Source organism: Epargyreus clarus, unplaced genomic scaffold (genome assembly GCF_041222505.1).
Source record: "Epargyreus clarus isolate Ecla_fem2 unplaced genomic scaffold, WU_Ecla_fem_2.2 ptg000021l, whole genome shotgun sequence".
Classification (NCBI taxonomy): Eukaryota; Metazoa; Arthropoda; class Insecta; order Lepidoptera; family Hesperiidae; genus Epargyreus; species Epargyreus clarus.
This window is the reverse complement of record NW_027332228.1, coordinates 5,283,511-5,298,414: the sequence shown is the minus strand read 5'-3', so window position 1 is coordinate 5,298,414 and position 14,904 is coordinate 5,283,511. Positions and strand designations below refer to the sequence as shown.

Genomic DNA, 14,904 nt, shown 5'->3' with positions numbered 1-14,904 from the left:
CGGGGGGGTTTTAGTGCGGTAAGAATCCCACATAACCCTGCGTAGCTCCCACGGCACGGGGTACCTTTTGAAGGTTTCCCCTTCGTAAATAAAAAAAAGAAAAGGTCTTTTCAGCACACCTAAGGGAAGGCGTGCAAGGAAAATCGGAGTGTACCCCGAATATTTATAAAAATAATCAACAGCGACATATAACGGATATCGCTATTGAATAAATACATGGTCAATTTTGCTATACTGAATCGTTTAGGTTGTTAAGAACCATTAACAAAGGTTTTTTAATAATAAATCTATTTATATACAATCCACGTGATGTTAAGTGTTCTGTATCTGGCTCCTATGGGTACTTGTTACCGCATATTGAGCAGATAATAAATCATAGACCAGTATAGCAGTCAAGTGGTGCCGCCACAGTTGAATGCCAAAGATCACCGATCCTGGTCCAACTTCCATGTTTCATCTGCACTTTTCACAGCGTATGTTTTGGTATACGAACCGTAATAAAAACAAAATAGGTGTTGGCGCGGAAGTGGGGCGGTCGGTTACCCGTGTAAATGGCGCATTCGTCGTAGGTGGCGGAGGGTTCCCATTTCGACGCTGCTCCACAGCGCTAGTTGCTTGCTCGCAAACACTAATATCCACTCCATCGTTAACCTTATTCCTGTCAAGCATTCAGCTAGGAGTGTTCGAGTTTTTAAGAGAAGAAAATAAGTCTTAACATTTATACTAAGATTTTTTAATGACGTCTTTTGACGCTAGAATAAATTACGCTTTAAAGTTTTTGCTTTAAAAGTTATAGACATGAAAAACACCGGATTTCCATTTATATATCAACAATCTAAAATAATACAGCAGCAATAGTTATAGGAAACTTTTCGTCGGAACAGCTGCGATTGTGCCGCAGTAATTTACAATCCTGAAGAGTGCTCGACGCGCTTTCTCTGAATATGTATATTGTATACTGTTATACAGCTTTGCGAGTTCCGCAGTCATCTTGAACTGTCATCAGGATTTATTTGTACGTGTAACACGAGTACGTACTCTCGTAATGTCACCGAGTTAACCGTCGTTGTATGTAGGCCAGTACATAGGTGTCAATGTTTGTCGGTCGCCGGGGCCGTCCCAATGGCATTGGCGTCGTGTGAACGGTCACGTCCAGAAAAATGCGGCGCAAGTAGCCAATTAACGTGCGGGGATAGTGTGGGGCCGGCGTCTCGGCGCCTCTATAAATATCCCGATTCGATGTACCGCGCGGGATCCGCCGCAGCCGCGACGCCGCCGTCCCCGCCCGGCACCGACCGACGCAATAATATAAAGACAAGACATAAATCTTTACATCAAAATCGTGACGTCACGTGTTGATACATCAGCCCACGTACCATTTTATTATCGAGACTTCGGTTTCGCAAGACATTTCCAACAATCACGAATCATGTTTATGAGACGTTTCAATATCATTTCGGATCATAATGTAGCCATGATATCAAGATTTTATTGATATCTTAAATATTAAGTCCTGGGACTAAACTTGTGCCACTAATAATAAGCGACACGAAATTCGTTGTTCCCTAAGTAATGACCGATTGTAGTTATGGCACGGCATTCCCCACGGCACGGAAGATAATGTAACACATTCTATAAATATATCAACCGATCAGTTCACTTTTCAATGTAGCAACATCTATACGGTGGTAGAGTGGTACAATACAAGTTCGATGTGAGCCGTCACCGTATCCCGGAAGCACGACGTGTCCCAGGGCCGGCGGCACTCGTCATCGGTGGTGCACGCGCGGAGCGAGCGGAGATGCCGCGAGTGATCGCGCTATTTCGGTCCACTCACCAGTTGAATAACCTCCAATCAACTATTCGCACTTCGCCTACGAATCCTACAAAATACACACCCACCCTAGGACCCATTATTAAAAATTCTTGTTTCGACGAATGGTATTCAAGATGCAAATTAGAATCTAACGTCTACTATTCTACTCATGTAATCCTAAGGGGCTATTATGAGGAATCATTAAATATTTTGTACATAACGATTACATCGTAATTACGGCCTTTTATTAAAATTACATTATGATCTTTTCAATACCAGACCTTTATTTAATAACAAATTAATCATTAACATATTATAATAGTACAGCTGTAAAAAGAAACTGTGAAACAAAATAACTAACCTCTAACGACCATAAACGGCATCAAAATTGACTGATGGTACAAACTACATCGAAATGACGCACGCTGTTTTATGCACATTTTTGTCGTTAAAACTTTATAATTTGGCAAAGACTCTAAGACTCGGAGCCGATGAATGTAACAGAAATAAAACATAATTCCACACTGATGACTCAACTCTGCATAATGCCCTAAATTACGATTGTAAACTAAAATTAGTTAAGACTTACTAAATTTAGTTTACCGCTCCCTACATTTACGCGACTAAATGTGACCCTATTAAGTGTAGTAAGAATCAAATAAGAAGAAAATGTATAACTAAATGTAATTAGGCACGGAATGAACAGCGCTTGCACGGAAGTGCATAAAATGTTACTCTGATGTATTCGACGCACTTGACTCGTTAGTGTTGTACTACCAATACAAAATCAACAACTCGCAGTCTCCGAATGATTTGGCAACCGACACAAAATTACAGTAAACAAATGCTTAAAATCAGTCCAAATGAGCTGCGCGACTTGATCACTTTGCCGTCATTTGGAAATGTACGGAATGTACACAAGGATTCCTGTAGTGTTCAAAAACATTTTGGAAGGATAAAAAGATGTGCAAACACGTAATTTAATTTCAAGCGACATTGATATTTGTCAGATATCCTAGCAGTTGACCATAATGTAATATTTAACCGTACAATTAATTCAGGTTAAACGATAATCGCCTTTTTGTGATTATAAACAAATAAGTAATTAAATTAGTTTTGCAGCCTTTTACGTCATACGTTTCTTATGAGTTGTAATTGATCTATGTATGTAAATTAACTGCTAATTAAATTGACAATTAAGAAAAACACGCGTCTTATCGATTCTAAAACAGCACAGTTTTGATTGGAACTTAGCCAATTCGGCAAGTAGCAATAATGAGCAATAATTAATAGTTAGAGCCATATATCTCATGATATAATTCGTCAGATTAAACTAACGTTGATATCTGACTGCTTTGATATAACTCATCTAAGTCTGACTGGTAGAAGTTTCCTATTATAAATTATATCTGTTAACAGCAACAATAATATGACATCAAGAAGATTGGATAAAAAATATTTTCTTTTTCGAAAGTAAGTATATCACGTATATTTGACCAATCGAAGTAACTTGAATTGTAAATTGATCAGATCTATATTAAATATCAAATATAATATAAAAATAAGCACCCTGAAAATCTGTTGTTCGATATACGAGTAAAATAAGTGAAAATAATAGTTAGTGACAATTTATATGAATAAGAAAGATTAATACTTATTCAACTTTGGTAAGCTTAACACTAAATAGCTTTCTGTAACTGTGTTAAGTGAGTACCTAATCTTTTATAAGATTTGATACCTACTTAAAATATGAATTTGAGGTGCATGTATATTAAGAGGTGGTGTATTTTATTTAACCCAATAGTAACACTATGAAAAACAGTATAACATATGAACCATTAGTCCACCAACTACAATCCACGCGGACGAAGTCTCAAGAAAAATCGAGTTGCTTATAAACATATAAGTAGCTATCGCATTGTTAGAACGTGACTTATCGCTAATACATACTTTACATGGGTTATTGTTTTGATTATTACGAACTGGCATAATCTTACATACTCGATTAAATACATATTCAATGAATATGACATAATATGAGGTACATATTACTAGCTACATGGATTTATAAAAAAATATATAATTCAAAGAAATAATGAGACATTAAAATATATGTTTTTCCCCAATAAAACAGCGCATAATAACAAAATAGTGTTTAACAATAAAATATTTTCAAAAGTTAAAAAAAGGATATTATATAGCCAATATTATTTTGCATTCAATTGTTCACTTGGTGTCACTATAAATTAAAAATAATAGACAACCTCAACGCCATTTTCTTTATAATTTACTTATATCCTAATGACCTAATATTATAAATGCGAAATTGAGTTTGTTAGCTACTCTTTCACGCCTTAATTACCACCGATATTCAGTTGTAAACACATTATCAGGGGTCCAATAAAGACATTTTATCCTGAAACCTTTTATCCTGAAATAAAGTACAAGCCGGGAGATAGATAACAACCTTTGACGGTGAACGAAGCCACGGATTAAGCTAGTTTTATTTGTAATATAGTTTGATTTCATAAATCTTAATGACAACATGCAGCGCGCGACAAACGTGCTTGCGTGCAATACTAATATAAGTTTTTTTAAACAAATATTTTTTCATTCAACGCACCTGTCTCATCACTCGCATCCATAACATGAATACTAACATGAATACTAGTTTGTTTACATTTGCTGCATTTTCATTGTGCGCTTCTGATATCTCTTGGCCACAATAATCGTAATGGTGCCAATGATTATAGCTCTTTTGATCTGCTCTGCATTCCGAATTCTTACGGTAGTGCATTGACTTGAGAAACCGAATCGCAATGAGGAAATCCGTGAAATTGGAACCGGTAAACAAGCCGCCAACGCTAATCTGCTGGGTGTTGTGGCTCCACTGGAGTAAGGCCGCGGCCAGATAAAGCAGTCCTAGGCTCAACGACTCAATGTGGGCCGTAAAGTAAGTAAACGTACGCGTACAGTCATACGTAAATATGTTGCTTTATTAAACAAACCGACATTGTTGCAGCTTACTATCTATAAACAATACGTCAGTAAACATATTTTTTTTATTTAGTTATTTCACATTTAAACACAAGAAAATGACAAATTAAAGACGGAATTTCTACTTAAAAGAATTCACTTAGCTGGTACTTTACAGATATATAGAAAACGGTAAAGATGGTAAAACACCGTAACATTTGCTAAATCAATGCAATTGATAAAAATCGATAGATAGAACGTATTTCGGATGTTTCCTCTAACTGATAGCCCTAATTATAAATTACATTTGTTAGTTATAACAATGGTGCTAAAAGTAATAGCAACTATTATTTATTTAGTGTGGCCATGGCCTAAGTTCACGGAAATAACATTAAACGCGGTTTCATACGAGGCATGGGATATTATACCTTGTAAATTGTGATCCTGGTAAATACATAATGTACTTCTCATTATTTGTAGTATGTAAGTATGCATTTTACAGGATAAATGCCTTGGTTGCTAAACAGTAGCAAATAGTATAGATATGTGTGGATAAATATTGAAAGATGTTTTTTTTAATCTTATTACTATAAAGTTTTAATATAAGCAATCCTAATGATGTTTTATTACTTAGGGTTATGGGGTATTGTGAAAAATCTATAAAATTAAGGGTCAATGCAAATAAATATTTTGTTTAACAGTTGATCTAGTGGTAGTGATATAAAATTATATTTTCAATTGAATTAAAAATATAATTCTAAACTTACTTCACTAGTACCATAAGATTTTAGATTATATTTCTTAACAGAATAAAAGTTTCAACACAAAGAATCATGTCATCATATAATAAAGTCAAAAATATATTAAAAAACTAAAAAAAAATGTACTATTTATTTATATTTATTGAAGAATATATTTGTTTAGCCACTTTACCAGAGCAATGTGCTTTAATACTTAGTTAAGGAGACCTCAGCAATTAACTTTACCATACAATTAAAAAATATACAGTGTATTGACTTTGCATTTTCCATTATACTACTGTGCTCATAGACTAAATCAACTTGGCCTAATAATTTATCTGTGTCACAGTTGCTATGTCTACAAAATTAGGAAGCTTCCCAGAAAATCTAATCCAATCCAATCCCAGAAAATTAAGTTTATACATTATTTTTGTATTGTTTGAATATATTATTAACAACCTTTGTTCAATATTGGATGTGTGATATGTTGGGTAGGTTCTTTTTATTATGGTAAATGGACATTGATGGCCATGGACATCTGTAACAATCTCCACAAAAAACGGATTCTAACAGAAGCAGGTCATAGATGTGTTCCCACTCCTGAAGGGCTACGATAGCCACATCATATGTAAATCAGATTGAATCCATCCCCGTCCACTGAAATAGAAGAACTGCTTAATGGTAAAAATCAATGGTACCTCTCTGATCAAACCATACTGGTTTTTCCACCTTTTGAACATTTTTTTTTTATATAGGAGTAGCAGACGAGCATGCAGTTCACCTGATGGTAAGTGGCTACTGCCTCCCATGGACATCTGTAATCAACCCCGTATAGGATTAGATATTCCTATCTGAGGTCTGCCACAGATGCGCCTACTCCTGAGGACTTAGCTGGAGTGCTTCGGAAAAGTATGTCTCCCTTACCACACCCTTCAAACCAGAACACAGCAGCGCTTAACACTGCTGTTATAAGGCAGAAATAGGTTTGGCGGTGGTGTCGTCGGAGTCGAACCACAAAGGGTTCTACCACCTTAAAAATGAACCCACATATAGAAATGAGTCCAATATTATTAAACAGATTAATAATATTTTACAAATTAACCTACATATATGGCTAAACAATTTCCTGCAAAATATTTTAATAAAAGCAACATAAAATATGGTGCATTCAATCTATATTTATGAGGATGAAATAAACAAGCAGCAATTAGTCATGATCGAAAGGAAACAGAGTAAGAATAATATATGCACATACATGTACATCCTATCATGAGACCCAGTTATTAACCATTTGTCTGTGAAATCAATCAATATTATTGGAAATTAGTAAAATAAAACAATATAACTTTTAAAAATCAGCATATCAATTTTGTTGATTTTATTAGAAATGTATAATTATATCAGATTTAAAATAGTAATTTATTTTAATTATAAATATAAATAGTTTACTTTGATCAGTAATATAGTGATTGAGATAGTAGGTAGGTATACTCATAAAATATTCAAAATTTCAAAAAATATAAAGGAAATTTTGTTTTGATTTATTTAGAACTAGCTGACCAGGCAAACTTTGTACCTCAAAATCTATTTATTAAATATATTTCATATAAAATATAGCCTATGTTACTCGTGGAAAATGTAACTTTCGAATGGTGAAAGAGTTTTTAAAATCGGTCTAGTAGTTTTTGAGCCTATTCATTACAATCAATCAAACAAACAAAGAGATCCTCTTTATAATATTAGTATAGTATAGATTAGAAGTAAACACAAATTATACAAAAAGAAATGAAAGCAAAATTATTATTAATATAATTTTAAAAAAATATATTATTGCAAAGCTTTTTTGGAACCATTAAAACTATTATTTACAATTAACATTTCACCATTTTGTTGTTGCTACAGCAATATGGTAAGTTCATTATTATTTAATTGAGGAAATAAATAGTTATTATTTACTGCTACATGTTTGTTACTCACGAAAGTAATATGCATGTAAATAATGGTTCAACTAAATAATAATTGGTCACTAATTAGTTATAGCAATGTGAATTAGGCATACATCGACAGCATGAATTTATTGTATAAGCTAGTTATTTTTAAAATGCACATTTTATTTCGAACTCACTTATTCGTTTCATAAATTCGATGTATGTGTAATGATTATTTTTACATTTAATGGACTCTATTAATGGATCTTAAAACAACTTTTAGTATGATACATAAAATATGGTAGATATTATAATGAATATTTAACAGATGTTTTTAGTCACTTGTCATCATATTTTTACTGAATGAATGTCTCTGAGAAGGCAATATAGCGCGGTGAATCACGCCTTTCGATGCTAAATGTTTACAGCAGAAGTATGGCCTGCTGATGTCATGAGCTCGAGCAAGCACCCACTAAATCTAACGACCATGAATCCCGCTGCACAAACGAGAGCACGTACTACAATTCCACGAACTACTTGCTATCAAAAATATAGATGGTTCCTGGGATAAAAGTACCCATACCCATAACGTATGGTGCGTATATATTCTTATGTAATGGTCCTAAACAATACCGTCCTTTATTAGAAACAAGACAATCTCAGAATTAGTGAGAAGAACATCAGTCAAATAACATTTTATGCGTAGGAGGACTTCAAATACCTTTATTTTATGTGTAATCCAATATCCAGAAGAAAGTCGAAGTCCTATTTACACACGATTAACACTGTCATTCATGTAAAATAACACACTATCACAAAGCAGCACTACACAAATTTTCACTTATAATTAATAAATTATGTGAAAATATCACATAATGCGCCATTTTCGCAATAATTCCGAAGGACAGCAGTCGGCAATCGCTGCCATCTTTTTTGTCAAATGTCTAAAAACTAAATATAGCGCTTTGAACGAACTCTAGTGTTATTTTTAGAGAATAAGATGAAAGGACTATTGGTCGAACAGCGACATCTAGTAGCAATATTATAAAATTGATATATTTGTATAGATGGCGCAGTCACAGTAGAACAACCAGTAAATCATAATGGTAATATAGATGGCGTTAGAATGCAGTACTGAAAATGTGAATAGACAGTTTTTATTTTATTTTCAGGGTTATTTCTGAAGATTTGTAATTTATAGTATTAATGAAAGAAATACCATCACTTTTAAATGATATAATGCCTTTTCGGATATTTGTACCATATTTGTTTGCAAGTTATGATAGCTTTTAGAACGAGATTCTATCTAATAATAAAATGTAATATTGAATGTGAGTAATCATATGTTAATAAACCTTACCGAATTATAGCCCGCTTAGTCCACTCTGAATATAGAAATGAATCGCATCGCCATAGCAAATTGTGTGATTACACTTGCTCACAACAACTTCAGAGCGGACTAGCAGTGTGTCGCAAAGTATACTCACTTTACGATACTAAAGAAAAAAATAATAAATCAAATGGTTTTGTGTATTAATTTATTAAATGTCAGCTCGTTCGTGTAATGGGAGTAACACTGGACTGAAATAGTATGAATCTCACATATTATGCACCATATTTGATATGCACCATGTGCTTTGAGATATAACTATAAGTAATGAAACTCGGTAGCCTTTTGCTTATTTTCCACTACTAGGCCAAATTCAACCCTCGCAGCGGCGGATGACCTGCACCCTGGACCATACTTGTGTAAGGGTTAGTGGGCAAGCAGCGCTGGATTTACGCTGAACTGTCTGTATCGTCCTATAAGGTCATTACTAACATGAACTAAATTAGTTGCTTTATAGTAGTAACTAATAATAAACTTGGTAGAAGTATAACGACAGATTGAGTGTAACGTCGCATCTGCTAACGCTTATTACGTAAAGATATTGCGTAAAAAATAATACATATTAAACAGCTGGAGTTCTGTCAACATTTTTCCAAGACGATTTGTCTTCTTAAATCAGCTTTCGTTGGGGCCGTTCCAGACAATAGACACGGTCACAAACATCGGCTGTCAATAGGCAATACGTAACTCACAATGCGTCACGGCACCCCGTTTGCGGTTCTCGTTAGCGCGAGGAGTGGTGAAAGTGCTTGTGCAATGATGCAAACATCGCTCCGCCTGCAACTGCAAATGGAAACGAACGTAGGCTCTCACACCACCCGCCTCAGGCGTCTCTATATAATTCTAAAGGTTTTAAAGAACATTCCTATATGTATATAATTATATATATATGCGTATATTGCTTCCGCTTTCAGTCTATCTGTATCCGCATTTTTTGGATGCTAAAATGTTACGAATAACATAACGTAACAAGATTATAAAAAGATATAATTGGCGTTGCAAAACATGTTTATTTATTGAGTATCGAATTGGATACCTACTACGGACTTACTTGATCATTTTACGTCTTTAAAATCTCTTACACGATAAATAAATGGGTTAATATAATTAATTATTCCTACAAGGATCTACTTATGGGTACCGAATTGTCTTTAAAATATTAATTTTAAATGCAAATAAAAACTTTACAAATCAAGTGTACAAACTCTTGATGAGTAGGTATACTCTTAAATAGATAATATTCATATAATTCAATATATAGTCCGCAGGTAGGTACGTAGTAATATACAAATAAGTAATATTGATGAAGGAAAATTTTACACTATTTTCTACGCTCATTAAAGATAAAATAATTATCCACCAGGAAGGAACTATTACGAGACGGACTTAGATAAGTGATGTATGTAACAAGTACCTACCTACAACATGCAATGCATTTCCAGTAATCGCCGAACAAGTTATGCTGTGGGTAATAACATATATTATATTATAGGTAGATATTTGGAAACGAAAATTGTGTTCCACTTGATTGATTTTTAAACTTACTTAAGAGGTTGTTTGATACTTTGTAACTAATTATTATCCCACGACAACGAGATACTGACGAATGGAGAGCACTGACATAAATTTTATTACCTGCTTTAATCTTTCACAATAAAGAAAAATGTGTGTAGGCGTCTCGTTTAAAAACTAAAATAAAGTCTACGAGTACAACGTAAAAATACAGCGTCGGGAACTCTACGTAACCATAAAAGGTTTTCGAATGGTCTTTACTTCGATACACTTTTATCAGCTATGATAGAGGTCTCAGTTTTCTGGCGTCATTGAGACCGGTCATTTGTGTCCTTCTGCATCAACAGGTATATTATATCCGTTCCTCGAGTGATCTGGTTGGTTTGTAGCAACGCTTAAGATTTTTTTTAAAAAGCATGTGATGTTGGATTTTAAACAATCAAAAACAAAAACGTAATTACATAATTAACTAATTTAATGTGACTGCTTTATTTGCTTCATATTACGAGAGCACAACAATTACTTACACACATGGCATTCAAATATTAAAGTGAGTTATTTTTCCGTGGACACATAGTCCTTTTACTGTATACAATCATACAGTATGCAGCATTATATTACAAAGCTATGAGGTAACAACTCCGAAAAACGAAGTGTTCACAAAGTGTTGTGGTAAAAACAAACAAAAGTCATGGTTAACGTAACAAACCAATGGTTAAGTTGCTTTGCTTGTAAGTTTATTACCGTTGCGTCGCCGTTAACACACCGGCTGTTAGCGGCAACAAGCGGAAAGCGGAAGTAGCAATGGCACTTCAGGTTTGTGTTAACACTTATCTTAAATTGAGATTCAAACAATATCAGCAATGAGAGCACTGATGTAATGGGCTGCGCCTGCGCAGGGGGAAGCCACTTTTCTCTTGAGTTTCTCCGCGTTGCGCCCGCGCAGTCCAAACCGCGACGCTACACCGTGCGCGTCTGTACACGTGCATGTGAACTCCGACTTTACGATAAACTTAAATGTACTCGTATAACACGCAAATATTCGGTTATAAAAGGACAATACTGGATCTTTCATATAAAATTGGTTAAAGTAAACAGTTTATTAAGATTGTTTTTAACTTTCTTACGTGAATTTATATTTTTTAAACGAAGCAATACACTAGTTGGCTGTTGCACGCCCCAGCTTTGGAATAACTGTAAGGTTTGTATTGTTTGTACTATTTAAATATTTTATAATTAGTTTTACGAACTATATAATGAATTCAGGTACCTATTGCTCACAATTTTCCATCGATTTCTTTTCAACTGCCAAATATCTAATCCATTTTACATAGTACTTAAGTATAAGTAAATCCGGTTAAACTTAAACTTAAACTACGTTTTATAGCAACTAAAAACTACATATAAAATAATTATGTATTAGACGTAACGACTTATCAATATGAATTTATGCAGAATTATAGCTCAATGAATTAAGTATTTGTTCAAAAATCATTTAGCCAGGATATATATTTATTTTTATCTGTTAAACATTGTACTTTACTAACTAAGAAATTGCTTCATAACGACTACCTAATGTGTGTTTACGAGGATGTCGATTGAAATGAACAATAACTAATGGACTTACAACTCTTATTCGTACCTCAACTATGAAAACAATGAAGGTACAAAAAATGCGGAATTACAAACAGCAAATTCAGTTTCCGTCACTCTTATTGAGACTTGTTTAATAATTACAGCTGTATACGTGTGCTAAAGTATGGTTTATGATTGCTGGTTTTTTTGCTGATTTGTACCGGAAACAAAATATGATTGATATAACATGAATAGAATTTTTAGACCAATAGGAAACATAAACCAATGGCCCACTAGCGAAGTAGCAAATGTCCTCAATTTCTTTCGTGTGCGCTGCAGAGAACAATACTATCCCACGGTCCGAATGCCTACAATGTTTCCATAGAACTAACTGGATAGTATCGACTATTGGTGCAACAATTCCTTGTCATTCCTGCAAAAAAGGGTACCGCATTCGAATGCGCAACGTAAAACAATTGCTAACGCCGTTCACCGAATGTCGATGGTGATGAAACCGTGTGCGTGATATATGTATCAATCAGGCTGGTTTACGAAAGTGTAGTGCACACTGCACGAGGTAACGGTTGCTGACCACTACAATACATTGGTGCGTATTTAATATAATCTGTTTATTACTGAATTACTGATACTTGTACAAGTAAGTTTCAAGAACATTTATAGTATGAAGATAAATAAAGTTGTAGTATCAATTACTTTGCAATTTCAAAATAACTTCAGTTTATTATCAATATATTTGCTTGTATGGTATCAAATAAAAATGCATTTTCCATAATTGTTTTGTCTGCCTTTATGCACTGGCTAAGCTAAGTTTAAAATGAGCGAGATTGGGTAATTTTTGCCTGAAAATAATAAATAACAATTACTGCTCCTCCTTTAATCTATTATTAGCCAAGTCTGAAATTGAATAAATATATAAAATTCGTGATCAACTTCCCTGTTATCTAAAATTCGTAAAATAAATAAAGAAAAAGCTGATAGTACTTAAGTAATTAAAGGTATACTTGATTCTTTTACTATTACTTAAGTTAATACAAAATTAATTCTAATAACTGTTGCAGGAAATTGCAAGTTGTGCATTAAACAGCCGTCATTATTCATAGAAAAACAGTTCTCCAAATTAAATAAATTACAACAGTAAGCATGAACGTATGTAATTACGTAAAACGAAGCTGCTTCCGTTTTGTGCCACTAATAATCATACCATACCGGCAATACATTTCATACGACGATATTAATAATATTCCGTAATCAAAATTTATCAATTTAATTAAATACCTTTAGTTTGTACCTACCTATAAATCGAACTTAAATAAGCTAGCAATTTATTATTTTAAGTAACTTAAATTTAAGTTTGTAACATGAATCAGAAGAGGCAAGTACTTACATTGTATATGATATTCGGAACAATTTCTACTTTATCTTCAATAAACTTTCAAAATATGAAACCCTGGTATATAAACTTTAATAGCATATAATAACGATATGTAATAGGATATGTTGTTTGTATTTTCATTGGTATAATTGGAATTATGGTCATCTCATTTAACTTTCTTAACTGTTACTTATTTTAGTCTGTGAATTATTTATCATTCCTTTTTATTTAATAATAAGTATGATTTGTGGTTTCACGAAAACCACAATCAAAACCAAAATCTTTAATACCTATCTTTCAAACAGCCATAACTGTAATTGCAGTTCTAAGTAGACTATCTTGTTCTTGAAGATTCATATGCAATATGTAGATATGCATATGTGTACCGATCAATGGCTTCACAAAGGTTAGTGGGTCAAGAAAAGACACACTTTTATGAATAACAATTTATTATGATAGCAACATAATGACTGAATGGTCATAAACCGGAGAAAACTTAAAAGTATTCCATCTATTTGACATACTGACATTAGAATTCAAAGTAGCATGTGGGTGGAGTTTTGTAAAATTCAAATACTTGAAAGTTTTTAGCAGCAACAATACATAAAACTATATATAACATAATTCGTTGAAACTATTTTTTCCTCCTTTATTTAAAAAATACGCCAGAAACATAAATATGCATGTCTGTTTGCTAGTCACACTTAAATTCCTTAGGTGCGATTTTATATAATTAGATTTCAACATTGCATATTAAGTAAACATTTCTAGACTTATTCTGTGAAGTTTGTAGAGAATAATGTCTTAAAGATTGTGTGTCGGAAGCCTTAAAAATGTATCAAAAAGAAACGTATTTTTCAATTTTACCATTGCTCTACCATGAATAAATAGAAATTATCGGCCCCAACTCAAAGAGCACGAAGAACTATTTTTATTTGTATAATCTAGAATTTTGCTATTTTCATTTAAGTATTTTTTATTTTATTGAATATTTTTATGAAGTTTTTTGTACGAAAGTCGTGGAAGACTTTTAAAATGTGTGCCATTGTACACTCGTTAAGCACGTGACCGATTAGCATAAAGCATAGTTTTTACAAAGTTCCCAGGTCATAAACAACCGGAACATTATGAAGTAGGTATATTTTACATAAACCTTATTTATGTTATGTAGACAATTACGAAACAGCTTTCGGACGATATTGATTCTTAATAAACCACGCTTTCTATTCTTAACGGTGTTGAGGTTCATTTAACAAGATTTTTATTGTTATTCGGTAATATTTCTTATAATTAGTTATTTTGTCTTACTACTTACTGGTAAAAAATACTAAGCTCATTTAGCAAAGCAACAAGCCTATATTGCGGTTATTATTGCCTTTAATTGAGGCCAACTTAGGTGTACTCAGAACGCTGAAGCGTAAACGCGTTGATGTCTTTTATATGTTACTGTAGGACAATATAAATAATACGCTATACTTAGAGTAAATATGTATAAATAGGACATTTTATTTGCGTGTTATTCAACTTTGTGCTTTAAAATACTTATTTGCAATTTAATTAATCACATTTTCTTT

The 14,904-nt window shown here is 33.3% G+C and overlaps 2 protein-coding genes across 6 annotated transcripts in view; one reads left to right on the top strand and one right to left on the bottom strand.

Annotated features, from left to right (window-relative positions):
* The window catches only part of Nuak1 (Nuak family kinase 1), a 43,325-nt gene extending 34,915 nt beyond the window's left edge, over positions 1–8,410 (bottom strand). For all 4 annotated transcript variants that reach the window (XM_073084698.1, XM_073084701.1, XM_073084702.1 and 1 more), the window contains exon 1: positions 8,182–8,410. The gene's annotated coding sequence lies outside the window, so the exon portion shown is untranslated. The remainder of the gene's footprint in view (positions 1–8,181) is intronic.
* Positions 8,411–11,283: 2,873 nt separating this feature from the next.
* Positions 11,284–14,904, top strand: part of LOC140751045 (uncharacterized) — a 22,576-nt gene continuing 18,955 nt past the window's right edge. The window contains exon 1 of one of the 2 annotated variants that reach the window (XM_073084863.1): positions 11,284–11,563. The gene's annotated coding sequence lies outside the window, so the exon portion shown is untranslated. Of the gene's footprint in view, positions 11,564–12,524; positions 12,545–14,904 lie in introns of those variants that run through there. The other variant, XM_073084864.1, reaches the window with a different exon arrangement.